An 11,537-nucleotide genomic window follows, 5' to 3' on the forward strand; every position below is an offset into this window, starting at 1 on the left:
CACGGGATACTCTGGGGTCATAGGGATCACAGGGTGACACATGATACTCTGGGGTCATAGGGGTCACAGGGTGACATGGGATGTACTAAGGTCATAGGGGTCACAGGGTGATACAGAATGCTCTGGAGTAAGAGGAGTCACAGGGTGACACGAGCCGTAGGGGGTCACAGGATGTTCTGGGGTCATAGGGGCCACAGGGAGACACAGGATGCTCTGGGGTCATAGGGGCCACAGGGTGACACAGGATGCTCTGAGGTCATAGGGGCCACAAGGTGACACAGGATGGTCTGTGGTCATAGGGGTCACAGTTGACACAAGCTGTAGGGGTCAAAGGATGTTCTGGAGTCATAGGGGTCACAGGGTAACACAGGATGCTATGGGGTCATAGGGGTCACTGGGTGACACAGGGGGCTCAGGGTGCACAGAGTCATGCGGTGACAAAGGGTGTTCTGGGGTCATAGGGGATCACAGAGTGACCAGGATGCTCTGGAGTAATAGGGGTCACAGGATGCTCTGGGGTCAAAGGGGTCACATGGTGACACAGGATGTTCTGGAGTCATAGGGGTCACAGGATGCTCTGTGGTCATAGGGGTCACAGTTGACACAAGACGTAGGGGGTCATAGGATGTTCTTCAGTCATAGGGGCCACAGGGTGACACAGGATGCTCTGGAGTCATAGAGGTCACAGGGTGACACAGGATGCTCTGGGGTCATAGGGGCCACAGGGTGACACAGGATGCTCTGGGGTCATAGGGGTCACTGGGTGACACAGGGGGCTCAGGGTGCACAGAGTCATGCGGTGACAAAGGGTGTTCTGGGGTCATAGGGGATCACAGAGTGACCAGGATGCTCTGGAGTAATAGGGGTCACAGGATGCTCTGGGGTCAAAGGGGTCACATGGTGACACAGGATGTTCTGGAGTCATAGGGGTCACAGGATGCTCTGGGGTCATAGGGGTCACAGTTGACACAAGACGTAGGGGGTCATAGGATGTTCTTCAGTCATAGGGGCCACAGGGTGACACAGGATGCTCTGGAGTCATAGGGGTCACAGGGTGACACAGGATGCTCTGGGGTCATAGGGGCCACAGGGTGACACAGGATGCTCTGGAGTCATAGGGGCCACAAGGTGACACAGGATGCTCTGGGGTCATAGGGGCCACAAGGTGACACAGGATGCTCTGGGTTCATAGGGCCAGTCTTATGAGGTGGACTGGGCTGCAATACAAATCGGTCTGGTGCCCCCATAAAGCGGCCACACTGCTGCCGGTATGATAGGGATGGTGCAGACACAAGGGACACTGACATGGTCACCTATACCTGTCAGGTAGGTAGTAGGACTCTCCTGCAATCTTTTGCTTGTGTCAGTTGAACATATTAAAGAATCCTAATTATATTTTTTTTCTGTTGATTGCTGATGAACGTTTAATTACTGACACACACTGGACTGGCATGCACTGACGTACACTAATAGAGGACGTCCAGATGTACATAAACTGACCGCTCCATGCTTTAGATAGATGTACACACACACACACACACACACAACCCAATTAGGAGAGAGTAGACAGCACACACAGATTATAGGATGAGGCCTACTACAAACATACACCCAACATTAGAGAAAGGATGAGTAGCGTCCAGTAGGGTAGCTTAGTGTAGTTAGTGTAGGTCCTGCCCTAGAAGAGTCTACCTTGCCGTGATGGGCAGGCTTGGAATCTCCTGGTCAAAAGTGAGTCAGCGAATGGGCGAGACGATCGCTAGATCTTCACTTCTGGCCGATTGATTTTACCAAAGAACTCTTGGTTTATTCAGAGTATTCAGAGTATATATATATTTATGGTCGTTACCCTCTGACCGAGAGAGGTGTGGATCACATAAACACGCGACAAGACTTACAACATAAATAGACCTGAAGTGTGCCTTGGTGGTCTGGTCAGTATGCCAAGAAAAGGGGGCATACCCAAGGTAAGTAATGGGTAGTTAATTGAAGAAGGACATGCTGAGAAGTGCCCTGAAAAAGGGAAGGGCGGGAGGGTGTCGAATGCGATTGAATGCGCAGACTCACGGACATGAGGTGAGCTGGGAAGAGTCGGCCCAGTGACGTGTAGTACTGCACACTGAACCGACAAAGAGCATGTGTGAGTGGGCTGCTTAAATACCCTCCGGGCTCCTCCCATAAACTCAGGCCACCATACTGGCCTTCTTATTTATGGTCGTTACCCTCTGACCGAGAGAGGTGTGGATCACATAAACACGCGACAAGACTTACAACATAAATAGACCTGAAGTGTGCCTTGGTGGTCTGGTCAGTATGCCAAGAAAAGGGGGCAAAAGACTCAGATAGGGAAATAGTTTATATTGATTTCTTGTATTTACTGAGCCAGCTTGGTAAAGGCTTGTGCCATTCCTTCATGAGGATTTGGGATGTATGTGGCAAAACAAGGAGACTTCCATCAGCCTGGTATTTTGATTACGTAGTCTGGTACTCCCTGTTGGGAGGCAACTGAGACTGCTCCAATTCGGAAAGAATGTCCAGAGAACTGACTGGGGTTTGAAGCACAAGTTACTTAGGAGGATTCTGACATGCTTGACACACTGGCTGACACTCAGGGAGCTGGTTTAGAAATGGTAGCAATGAGCTACCATCAGATTGGCTGGGTAGATGGAGCAGTAGTGGGTCGAGCACCGTCACTGGGCGTCAGGCGTTGTCAGTCTGAAACAGGTTGATGTCAACCCCAGGGACCTGTTTGTTGCGTTTGCAGACTGTGAGAGTGTAGTGGTTCGAAAGCGAGTTGGGTGGCGTCGGAGAAGTGTGTGACTGCCGGAGCCGCTGACTAAATTCACTAGGTTGTAGGGAACCGTAGAAGGCCTGGTAGATGGCTGTTGGGTGACTAGACTGGGCAAAGCCCTAAACAGGGAACGAGTAAGGATTTTAGACATGTCCCTAAAGAGGGGACTCTTGAAAGGTAGGCGCTTGCCACTGACTACAGGTTGGTGCTTCTGTATGCCCTGTAGGAGGGACTTGACTGCATGGGCTCGAGAATACTGACGGTTTACTGGGGTCCTGCAGGGACAGGAAATGCTGGATGCCATCTAGATATGGCGTGATAGTATTGAGAAATGGTCAGCTGCATGTGGCAATACGATATGAAGGCTAGGATGTGTCCAACGTTGCCTATTGCTGCTCCGGGGCAAGGGGCCAAAAATTTGCGATTAGTGTTCCAAGCAATGCGATAGGCCTTCAGTGTGTTGCGTGCCAAAGAGTGGTTAATATGTTGGATTGCGTTGGCGAGATGCGACTTCAGTCCATCGTCAGCAATGTCCATGGTGGGACAGGGATAGTTGTTGGGTCGGCTCCAGGCTCTTGCTGGAAAAAACATCCATTCCAAGGTTGGAATAGGAAAGCGCATCAGCTGCTTTTTGCATTTGCCTGGAAAAGGTCTACATAAGATATTAACTGGTGACGGAGTGACAGCTGCGCGAGCCTGCGCAGGAAGTGATGGGGAGTGACTTAGATCTATCTTAATTGATGATGTCGGTTGTGGCCTGATTGTCTGTGGTGAAGAACAGTGTCTGTCCTGTTCAAGTGTGGTCCCAGACCTGGGCAGCTGCCACGATAGGGTGCAGCACGAGGCGTGATGAAGACTGGGTGAAGCAAAAAGAGAATTTCTGGGGGCCAAGTTTTGGAGAACCAGTGGCGGCCTAAAAATGGCTGCAAAAGCCTTTGGTGGCTCGGCTGACACTGCCGGGATGAAGATTGAAATGATGTTCTATCAGGTGGGGAAGTTGTCCCACATAGCTAAATCTGCTACTGATGCTTGGTTTAGTTTGAGAACTTGGACTGGATCTTGCATTGGTGTGAGAAAATCAAGACATAACACAGGTGCTCAACAAGACGATATACATGCACTCGCAGGCCAACGTGCACTCGCAGGCCAATGTGCACTCGCAGGCCAACGTGCACTCGCTGGTGCTGGATGAAAACCTGAACTAACCGCAGGGAAAAAAACTGAGAAAAGATGAGTGGCCCGCGTGCCACTGAAGATGAATGGCCAACTGGGTGCCACTGTGTGTTTGTGTGGCTGATTGTTTGTCACTGAGGTGTGTTTGCAAGTTTAGTTTGTACTCGGGTTTGCACGTAGGTGCGTGCCGCTAAGTGTTTTATACTACTGCAGACAATATTGTGCGGTTGCAAGGGTGTCAGTGAGTGTCAGGTTGCTGGGACGATATTGTGTGGTGGCAGGGGCCTTGAGTATGAAGGTTTGATGGTATTGGTGGTTGCAAGGGTCTCAGTCTGGTTTGCTGAGACGATATTGCGTGGTTGCAAAGGTGTCGATGATTATGAGGTTTGTTTTGAGATGGCATGGTGTGGTTACACAGGTCTCAACAAGTGAGGGGTTGCTGAGACGATGTTGCGTTTTGCAATGGTCTCAAATGAGTGTCGGCCGCTGAGACAACTTTGTATGGCTGCAAGGGTCTGAATGGGTGCCAGGTTGCTGAGACGATATTGCATTTGCAATGGTCTCAAATGAGTGTCAGGTTGCTAAGATGACTTTGTATGGCTGCAAAGGTCTGAACGGGTGTCAGGTTGCTGAGATGAGATTGTGTGGTTGCAAAGGTCTAGAAGGGTGTGAGGTAGCTGAGGTGAGATTACATTTAGCAAGGGTCTCAAATGAGTGTCAAGTTGCTGAGACAATATTCCCCTTTATTTTATTTTTTTTATGAAAACGACTGTGAATGAAATGCTGGTAAACATGAGTTACCGCATCTGGCAGCGTTTACAAGCTGTTACAGGCATTGGCGTTTCGAATGCGTTTGAATGCCTCTGAACATCCGTCTGAACCCATTTTTTTTTTTTTTTTACCAACAGCAGTGTACATGAGGCCAAAGATGATTTGTCTGGCTGCAAGGGTCTCAATGAATGCCAGGTTGCTGGGGCTAGACTGTATGGTCACAAAGGTCTTTGACGAGTGGGAGGTTGCTCAAGACAGTATTGCGTGGTTGCAAGAGTCTTGATGAGTGTGGGGCTGCTGAGACGGTATTGTGTTTGCAAGGGTCTGAACTATGGTGTGAGGCTGCTGAGACGGTATTCCGTGGTTGCAAGGGCCTTGATGAGTGTGGGGCTGCTGAGACGGTATTGCGTTTGCAAGGGTCTGAACTATGGTGTAAGGCTGCTGAGACGGTATTGCGTGGTTGCAAGGGTCTTGATGAGTGTGGGGCTGCTGAGACGGTATTGCGTTTGCGAGGGTCTCAACAATGGTGTGAGGCTGCTGAGATGGTATTGCGTGGTTGCAAGGGACTTGATGAGTGTAGGGCTGCTGAGATGGTATTGCGTTTGCATGGGTCTCAACAATGGTGTGAGGCTACTGAGATGGTATTGTGTGGTTGCAAGAGTCTTGATGAGTGTAGGGCTGCTGAGACGGTATTGCGTTTGCAAGGATCTCAACAATGGTGTGAGGCTGCTGAGACGATTTTGCATGGTTGCAATGGTCTCAACAGGTGTCAGGTTGCTGGGCCGAGATTGTGTGGTGACAATTTATTTTTTTCTGCTTTTTTTTATTTATTATTTATTTATTTTTTGCATATTTTTTTTTTTTTTTTGCGTTTTGTAAGGGTCATGTGTTGCAAGGGTCTTAACAAGGGTATCAGGCTGAAGAGACAATTTTGTGTGCTTGCAAGAGTCTCCATGAGTGTGGGGCTGCTGACACGGTATTGCGTTTGCAAGGGTCTCAACAAGGGTGTCAGGCTGCGGAGACGAATTTTGCGTGCTTGCAAGAGTCTCCATGAGTGTGGGGCTGCTGAGACGGTATTGCGTTTGCAAGGGTCTCAACAAGGGTGTCAGGCTGCGAAGACGAATTTTGCGTCGTTGCAATGGTCTCAACAGGTGTCAGGTTGCGGGGCTGAGATTGTGTGGTGGCAATTTTTTTTTTTTTTTTTTTACACTTTTATATTTCTTTTTGCGTTTTTTTTCGCGTTTTTTTTATTTTATTTTTTTTGCGTTTTTTTTATTTTTATATATAATTTTTTTTTTTTTTTTCGTTTTGTAAGGGTCATGTGTTGCAAGGGTCTTAACAAGGGTGTCAGGCTGCTGAGACGATTTAGTGTGGTTGCAAGAGTCTCGATGAGTGTGGGGCTGCTAAGACGGTATTGCGTTTGCAAGGGTCTTAACAGGGTCTTAGCAAGGGTGTCAGGCTGTGGAGACGAATTTTGCATCGTTGCAACGGTCTCAACAGGTGTCAGGTTGCTGGGCTGAGATTACGTGGTGGCAATTGTTTTTTTTTTTTTTTTTTTTTTTTTTGCGTTTTATATATTTTTTTCCTTTTTGCGTTTTTTTTTTTTTTTTATTCTTTTTGCATTTTGTAAGGGTCATGTGTTGCAAGGGTCTCAGCAAGGGTATCAGACTGCTGAGATGATTTGCATGGTTGCAAGGTCTCAATCAATAAGAATTGGGTTACTGAGAAAGGATAGAAACACCTGGTTTGTTTGTACCTTAAGCAAGCAGTATAAGGTAGAAGGACAACGCCTGTTTGAATCGTAGGTTTGGCAGGGGCCACTAATGAACGATATGGGAGACAACGAATGGTAGCAAATTGATAAGACATAAAGAATGTAATTACAAATCTTACTTGCGACAATGGGCCATGCGAGTGAGTTTGCGGCGGACTGTGGCTGGAGTGAAACATGTCGGGAATGTGTAGCGTGATGCCGTGCATGGGGCAAAACAACGAGGTTTGGTGTAGAAAATAGAACACGAGAAGTGCGTATCAATGCTTTGTAAGCTCCACTGCGGGAACCAAACATATGATACAGGTGACACCATGAGTGGCCACGAATTTGACATGACAAACAAGCTAACGAATCCTAACTGGGACAGTGAACGTGCGACTGGGTTTGCTTTGGACTGGAGTGGATGTGCAACGCATCCCAAGAGTGTGGTGTGGTGCCATGCATGACACACAGGCAATAACTTTGGTAAATAAATGAGAGAGAAGAGCCGTGTACAAGCAATTCGTAAGTTCCGCTGCGGGAACTAAAACACACGGCATGGGGGAAACAATGAATGACAACGGTAGAAAGTATGCAATGTATCTGATACAAAACGGTTGTAAAATGCATGAAATGAATCCGATACGAATTGATAGTAAGGAGTATTGAACGAATCTGATACAAATTGGTTGTAGAGTGTATGCTACCCCTTGCTTTGAAACCGAACACCTACCAACCACCCATCCCCCCAGGCTAATCAAGTGCAGAGAAGGCACCATGTCAGTCCAATTACCACCTCAATCTGCCAAAGAACCCATACAAACACATGTCAATCTCCAAATGGATTTACAAATGAATCGTATGTTTGGCAGAAGGAAGTTACAAATGTACTACCGTATGCCTGAGCCGAATGATGTTGGAACATCAGCAAAAGTAACTCAGGCAGATTTTTTCCCAAAAGGGATGCAGGATAGGAAGCAAAATGAATTGCAAGATTGCACAAGATACGAAAAGGTTTGAATCCTACCTGCGACAGTAAGCGGGAACCGCCGGCGAAGACCATGAAGGGAGAAGCCGCAAAGCGCTTGCAATGTCGAATGCGATTGAATGCGCAGACTCACGGACATGAGGTGAGCTGGGAAGAGTCGGCCCAGTGACGTGTAGTACTGCACACTGAACCGACAAAGAGCATGTGTGAGTGGGCTGCTTAAATACCCTCCGGGCTCCTCCCATAAACTCAGGCCATCATACTGGCCTTCATATATATATATATATATATATATATATATATATATATATATATATATATATAGTTGGAAAAGGAAAAATGTGTCTAGATCCAGAATTCTACTTTCATAAACACACAATAAAAAATAGTTTTATTTACATTTGAATTTCTTCCTCTTTGATTTAACCACTTACCCCCCGGACCATATTGCTGCCCAAAGACCAGAGTACTTTTTGCGATTCGGGACTGCGTCGCTTTAACAGACAATTGCGCGGTCGTGCGACGTGGCTCCCAAACAAAATTGGCGTCCTTTTTTTCCCACAAATAGAGCTTTCTTTTGGTGGTATTTGATCACCTCTGCGTTTTTTCTTTTTTGCGCTATAAACAAAAATAGAACGACAATTTTGAAAAAAAATGAATATTTTTTACTTTTTGCTGTAATAAATATCCCCCAAAAATATATAAGTTTAGGCCGATACGTATTCTTCTACATATTTTTCGTAAAAAAAAATCGCAATAAGCGTTTATTGATTGGTTTGCGCAAAAGTTATAGCGTTTACAAAATAGGGGGTATTTTTATGGCATTTTTATTAATATTTTTTTTTACTAGTAATGGCGGCGATCGGCGATTTTTTTTCGGTATTGCGACATTATGGCGGACACTTCGGACATTTTTGACACATTTTTGGGACCATTGGCATTTTTATAGCGATCAGTGCTATAAAAATGCATTGGATTACTATAAAAATGCCACTGGCAGTGAAGGGGTTAACACTAGGGGGCGGGGAAGGGGTTAAGTATGCCTGGGTGTGTTCTTACTGTGGGGGGGGGGTGGCCTCACTAGGGGAAACACTGATCCTAGGTTCATACATTGTATGAACCGAAGATCAGCATTTCCCCTGCTGACAGGAACGAGAGCTGTGTGTTTACACACACAGCTCCCGTTCCCCGCTCTGTACCGAGCGATCGCGTGTGCCCGGCGGCGATCGCGCCCGCCGGGCACACGCACGGGAGTCGGGGGCGAGCGGGGGGCGCGCGTGCGCGCCCCTAGTGGCGGCTAATAGACAGGACGTCATATTACGTGCTCTCGCCTAGGAGAGCCACCTTGTGGACGTATTTCGGCGGTGCGCGGTCGGCAAGTGGTTAAAGGGGTTATAAAGGTAAATGTGTTTTTACCTTAATGCATACTATGTATTAGCGCCCCCCAAGCCCCCCCCACTATTACTTACCTGACCCCTCGAAAGTCCCGTGCCGTGAACGAGCTGGCTTCTCGGCCGTCTTTCCGACTCATTCATTGGTTGATTGAAAGCAGCGTAGCCATTTGCTTAAGCTGCTGTCAATCACATCCAATGATGCGGCGCGCTGGGGGGCGGGAACGAGTGATACAGTGAGCGGCTATGGCCACCGGCTGTATCACGGAGCGCGCCCGCAAGCACTCAACACCATGCGAGCACGCCTGCATGAAGGTGTTGAGTCCTTGCGGGGGGAGCCGAGACAGCCGCCGAGGGACCCCAGAAGACCAGGTTCGGGGCCACTGTGCAAAACGAACTGCACAGTGGAGGGAAGTATAACATGTTTGTTATTTAAAAAAAAAAAAAAATTCCTTTAGTGATTCTTTAATCCTTTTATTTCCCTCACAATCTATACTTTAGTATTAAGCTTTTCTCTAGTCTCAAATATAATTGTAAAATTCTCAATTTTGCTTCTTAAAGTGACTGTAAAGCTTTTAAAAAAAATGTCATTAAAATAATAAACATGTTGGCCCAGATTTACGTAGATCGGCGCATATTTATGCCGGCGTAGCGCAGCTCAAATGCGCTACGCCGACGTAAAACAGAGAGGCAAGCAAAGTATTCACAAAGCACTTGCTCCCAACGTTGCCCCGGAGTAACGTAAATTTGAAGGCGTAAGCCGGCGTAAGTGTAAGTGGGTGTGACCTTATGCTAATGATGGTCTGAGTGTGGAGCAGTGGCTTACGCCTGGCGTATCATCAACGGAGCATGCGCAGTGACGTGGACGTATGATCGCTCCCCTGTGCGCATGCTCACAACTACACCGGCGCAACTTCCTGGGATACGCCGGCCCACCGACTTACGCAGAGCGCATAAATACGCCCAGACATGCGCCCGTTTGGCGCAAAAGTACATCCTGCTTTTTCCCCCCTGAAGCAAGGTACTTTTGCTGTGCGATGGCTGCTGTGGATTCAGAGAAGGACAGGAGGAAGAAGAATTTCTCTCCAGAGGAGAAGGCTGTCCTCATCTCTGCCATAGAGAGGTATGACGTCTTCCTCCATGGTGCCCAGAGTCGCCATACCAGCCGGGCCAGGAAACAAGTCATCCTGGAGACGATCGACAGTGATTTTAATGCCCTTGGCAATGAGTCCCGGACCTACAAGGACATTAATAAAAAAATAAATGATTTAAGGCGACATGTTCGGGATAAAGTCGTCGCCATCAGGAAGCACCAGAGGAGCATGGGGGGTGGACCACCATCTGATGTGCGGTTGACCCCAGAGGAGGAGATGATTGCTCGGTGTCTGGAGAGGGAGCAGTTGGAGGGCCTGGAGGGCTTTGACTCCCTTGATCAGGCCTTGAGGACAGGTAAGTGTTTTTTATCCCCTATCCGGTGTGTAGCATGTGAGGGGGTGGAAGGGAACATGTGAGAAGTGTGTGGGTCCACCAACATGTGAATGCTTTGTGTCATCCACAGATGTGCTTGAGGGAGCGGGGCCATCTGCTGCCAGTGGCCATCCCACGCCATCCCCGGAAACATCCTCAGCCAGACCCCCTGGGAAGCCAAGATCCAGCGGTGGAGGGGAGTGCCCACACCTCTCCTCTCGAGGTTGTTGAGGAGGAGACGGTCAAACTTGAACATGCTTGCCTGTTCTTTGAGGATTCTTCCGCTTTGACCGGGCCCTCTCAGACCTCCCCCCATCAGGGGAAGCCCCTCAGGCTCAGCCCCCAGCAGGGGAAGCCCCTCAGATGGCCTGCAGGATGTCAGTGGCAATTGCGCTGCAGTGGTCACCTGCCTTGGGGAGCTGCAGGCCACCACAGCAAACCTTGTGGCAGAGGTTACGACCCTGACTGTGGCGGTACAGGCCAACACGGCTGCCATAGAGGCGGAGGGGAGGCAGAGGCAGCACAACCAGCGGCACAACATCAACCGCCAGCTGAGAATGCAGGCACAGACCAATCTGTTCCTCAGCCGCATTGCCGTGGCATTGGAGGGCAGGCAGCCATCACCTGCCAGGAGTGGCAGACCTGGGGATGAGCCACCTCCAGATGCCCCACCCCCCTACCCGAGGTTCCCCCCAGGCAGCTGAGGAGCCAGAGCCATGGCACCAGGCGCAGCCCACGACAGGGCAAATGAGTGCCTTTTTTTTCCTGTTGTGCTCACAGTATGAGCTTCTTTATGTTTTTTATGTGCTCAGGTCATGAGTTTTTTGATTTTCTTTATGTGCTCAAGTCATGAGCTTTTTGATTTTCTTTATGTGCTCAGGTCATGAGCTTATTTATTTAGTACTGTATGCACATGGTCAGTAGTGCAGGCTACAGTGTGACTGGTGTGTGAATGTGGGGGTGACACACCTGGCAGCAAGGTGTGTCACCCTGGGTCGTCGGGGAGAAGTTATCCCCACGACCGTGTCAATGTGGTATGAATGGACAGCGACACCATTGGGGCGTTGCTGCTCCCAAGTCCTACATGGTTGACTTGGGCTAATCCAATGTGAGGTGGATGTGGTGTGTGTGAGCTAGGGACCACAGTGGTGTGCATGCATGCATTGTCCCTGTGCCATGATGAATGTGTGTGTTTAACGTGCA

The sequence above is a fragment of the Rana temporaria genome, chromosome 2, assembly GCF_905171775.1.
Source record: "Rana temporaria chromosome 2, aRanTem1.1, whole genome shotgun sequence".
Classification (NCBI taxonomy): domain Eukaryota; kingdom Metazoa; phylum Chordata; class Amphibia; order Anura; family Ranidae; genus Rana; species Rana temporaria.